The 4,622-nt window shown below is 31.8% G+C and overlaps 1 long non-coding RNA gene across 1 annotated transcript; it reads right to left on the reverse strand.

Moving 5' to 3' along the window:
* Positions 1-1,496: 1,496 nt before the first annotated feature.
* LOC139484737 (uncharacterized) lies at positions 1,497-3,884 on the reverse strand. Its single transcript, XR_011655144.1, has 3 exons — positions 3,446-3,884; positions 2,639-2,743; positions 1,497-2,396 (listed from the first exon to the last, which is right to left on the reverse strand). It is a non-coding gene; the product is annotated as an uncharacterized lncRNA (long non-coding RNA).
* Positions 3,885-4,622: the final 738 nt, after the last annotated feature.

Here is a 4,622-nt window from a genome sequence, read left to right on the forward strand (position 1 = left end):
TTCTCTTAGCGGACTGCAACGGAAAACACTCAAAATTTAATACGGCAAATTGATAAATAGGTTGAATACAATTTTCTGTTGGGATGCCTTATTTACCTTATGGGATACATATCAATTTACTATTTGATAAGTGACAACGTTTATTTTTGACAGGGTTAGTAAGGAAAAAAAAGTAGTTAGCAGTATCCTTTAATTTCACTTCCCGCTGTAAAGATGAAGGTCTCTCACTGAATACTAATTTGGAACTATGCTGAACGCATATATCATATTGAACTTTAGATAAAGGATACAACAAATACAGTCTGTCTCCTATCTTGACGTGTATCTAGAAATTGGCAATGAGGGTCAGTTTGAAAACAAAACTTGACGACAAAAGAGATTATTTCGGCTTCCCAAGTGAGACTATAAATTTTTATGTAGCAACATTCTACCAGCACATGCATACGGAGTATATATAATTATCTCCCATTTGATACAACATTCCAAGGCTGTTATTTTCTATCTTGATTTTGTTAATAGAGAGTTGCTGCTCCGGCCCAGCTATTAAACCAAGAGTTCTAAGTGGTGAATCACCCCTTCGTTAATTTATGGACGCCATCCAGAGTTTGTTGACCGTTACGAAATTTCAGTTTGACAGATGACAACGGATATTTCAAGTCAAATTGAAATAATTACAAACCCGTCAACTTTTCCCCGAATGTGACCTACCGAATTAAAAAGTTTCTCAACTGGTTTGTACTAACATGAGCAACACGACGGGTGCCAGTTTCTGTTTACCCTTCCGGAGCACCTGATATCAGTTGTGGGGGTCGTGTTGCTCAGTCTTAAGTTTTCTATGTTGCGTTTAATTTTCTTGTTTTGCCATGGCGTTGTCAGATTATTTTTGACTTCTGAATTTGACTTTCCCTTTGGTATCTTCGCCTATCGTGTGCAGTATCTTATCTTTAAACTGTATACATGATGACCAGTATAAAGTATATTTAAATGTAAATTTACCTCGGATTGTAGTGATTAATATAGTCTAACGTTTGATTTTATCAGATTTTATTGACTCCCCCTTTTTTATTTACCTTTAAGTGAAATAAATCATCAATTAATCTTGGGTTGTATCAAAGATAATCATTTTTTGGGAAGCTGTTCTTAAGTGATCCGATATTTACTTCATGCAATTTTCAGACTCAATAATAGCCTTAACATGTTAACAATATTTTTTTCTATATTTAAATATAGGTTTTGATAAAAGCCCGTAACGTCTGCCCTTTTTAGTCCCCTGGTCATATCTTAACTTATAACTGTGTCTTGTCATTTTTTAAATACATTTATTCATCAAGTAACAATGAATAAAGATGACAAAAATATGTGTATACTATTTGTGGTGGTGGTTTTTTTTTTATGTAATCGGTTTAGTGTTCGGCGATGTGCGGTGATGGTTTTTTTTCTAGGTAATCGGTAGTGTTCGGCGATTTGCGATTTGATGGTGAAAAGATCAACTACACTGTAAATCTAAGTGTTAACAAATAGAACACTGCTTGAACGCTTTTTTGTAACACTTTTTGAACGTGTAATGGTGTTCCAAATGTTTACACTAGTGTTAATCAATTGAATGTGTGGTGTTCAGTTTTTAATGCCTTTGTGTTTCATTTTTGAACACTTGATGTTAGAGACCTTAACATTAGTGTTCAACGATTTAACGTGTCCGAATGTTCAAAATCTTAATACGTCGACGCGTTCAACAGCCATGTAACACTTTTTGAACGCACTGAACATGTTCAAAACCAGAAATGTTAAGATCCAGAACACCAGATGTTAACATTCAGAACAGTTGACATAGGTGTTCAAAGTGATGGTGTTCAAATGTAGAACATGTTCTATTTTCAAGCGTACATAATGTTCCATAAATACTAAACTTAATTAAACTGTTATAAAAACTATATTGAATCAGGCAAAATATAACAATAAAACATATTTTAACAAGTAATTCTTTATATAATCAAATGAGCATATATGTAAGACATGTAAAAAAAGTACACAAGAATACCTTATGATATCACAAGTAACAGTCAGTGAAATCACATACATAATGTTTTTAAATTGACTTCACATCACAAATAAGTATTTACCCCTACATGAAAAGATAGTTGCTACATCATGTGTATCCTAACCGAAAAAGCATGTCAAAGTGATAAGTAGATAGTTTATGATATAGATATTTGTCACAATGAAAGTTTAAAAGTTTGCAAATTCCAAGAGTTCTTGTACGATCACATACAATGAACGCTCCACTTTTCAGTGCATCTTCACTTAAAGCTATCAACTAAGTGGCATTTTATGTGTTGTTATCAACTTCCAAATGTCAAAGTCATCCACAACAAGTAATGTCTATGAGCCTATATATCCTGCAAAATAAAATTTAAAATTAATAGAAGAGAGTTTTTTTTTATAAAACATCAAATTATGCAATGATTGTTATGCTTTAATTTCGATATATATACTACGTCTAGAGTACAAATTGATATTCTATGGCACTAAAATGCAAGTTTTGACATTATAAATTACAAAAGTCGATTTCTTGACCTAAGGTATACAGATATAGAAATGATACACCCACATAACTATTAATAAACATATATTGTCATACCTTTTTTTATATCTTTTTTTTCCAACACTTTATAGCATGCAGAAATGACCTTCGTGGGATTATTGGCTACCGGTTCCTAATTCAAACATTTCAATCTAACGATTCCTGCAAATAGAAAAAAAACGAATGCATTTTCTAAGTCAACTGAAATGGTGTTCCAAATGTTTACACTAGTGTTCATCAATTGAATGTGTGGTGTTCAGTTTTTAATGCCTTTGTGTTTCACTTTTGAACACTTGATGTTAGAGTTATTTAACACTTAGTGTTCATCAATTTAATGTGCAGTGTTCAGTTTTTTATGCCTTTGTGTTTCATTTTTGAACACTTGATGTTAGAGTTATTTAACACTTAGTGTTCATCATTTGAATATGTGGTGTTCAGTTTTTAATGCCTTTGTGTTTCATTTTTGAACACTTCATGTTAGAGTTCTAAACACTAAGTGTTCATCAATTGAATGTGTGGTGTTCAGTTTTTAATGCCTTTGTGTTTCATTTTTGAACACTTGATGTTAGAGTTCTTAACACTTAGTGTTCAGTGATCTTAAGCTAATATACGTGGATAACTTGGCAACAATCATCATTTATTCTGTATAACAGACAGACGATCACAGACTGGTTATTCATCAGTTTAGGAAATCATTTGTTATGAACGTTTAATCTAAATCCTGTTCTTTAATTCGTCTTTTATTTTGTTGTAATATTTGGATATAATGTAGTTATGAATATTTGACAAATATATATCTGACATGAGAAAATAACAAGGACGCCATCGAACTACCTATGGAGATTATCCTAATTTGTTACTCACTTCTTTCATGTTCATGTGGGATAGAAGTCCCTTCTCCAGTTCTCTTCCTTATGTGTATCCATTCTTCGTTAAACCGCCTAAATCACCAGCCGATATCTGTTTCCGGTATTTGGTACCCTGGTATATTTTTTTTAACGCGAGGTGTTCAAAATTTCGAGCGATTTGAACACTGATTGAACATGTAATGTTAATAAACTGAACGGATCATGAAATAAGATAAACATCGACATATTTTTATTACGATATTATCATAACAGGCCTAATTGATATGCATTATTTTGTCACTTGTAAGTAAAACTAGTAATAATAATAAAATAAGTTCATAAACTATACATATATCCTGTATATGCCAGCTTGGAAGTTTAATATTTCCCAATTACTAAAATATTAGTAAAAAATTCACAGATCATCATCCTGCGTATACATTCATATATTTTAAAGAATTTCTTTTTAAATTTGCCAATTAGAAGGATAGAAAATCGGACAAACGACTGTCTTCTTTTTTTACATCAGAATTTGAACACTGGTGTTCACTGTGTCTGAACACACATGTTAGTAGTTTTAACACAAACGTTAAAACTTTGAACACGTCTCTAAGCATTAACATATGACGTTAAAATATTGAACATTCGGTGTACAAATTTTGAACGCGTCCGGACGCGTCAGGCGTCAGGTATATTTACAGTGTAGGTTATCAAAATATGTTATCGAAACTCCAAATAAAAGGAACGGTGTCTTAAAGCACCCAAGATATGTGTTTTATGACAGAGAGAAAACATTCTGCAAAGAATACGATGTCTTCTCTATACATTATGTTCTAACATAGCACCACTTCTACCAATAGACAACTAAAACACAAACGTATTGTAAAAAAGGATATTGTTATAAAATAAATATATTTAAAATATTTCCATATATTTTTGGTCGAGAATAATTCGAAAATGTTACGCAATAATTCAAATTCACCCCCCCCCCCCCCCCCCAAAAAAAAGCATGAAGAAACAAGGGAAATTCGAATGAAACTGATCAAGAAATAATCTAAATTATTTTTTAAGATTTAGTAGGCTTAGACATATAATTTAATTATTTGGAGAAATTTTCCATTGATATGTATATTATGACGGACAAAATTTTTATGACTGTTAAAACTTAAAAAAATAATAGTATGTTTTTATTA

This window comes from Mytilus edulis, chromosome 1 (assembly GCF_963676685.1).
Source record: "Mytilus edulis chromosome 1, xbMytEdul2.2, whole genome shotgun sequence".
NCBI classification, from domain to species: domain Eukaryota; kingdom Metazoa; phylum Mollusca; class Bivalvia; order Mytilida; family Mytilidae; genus Mytilus; species Mytilus edulis.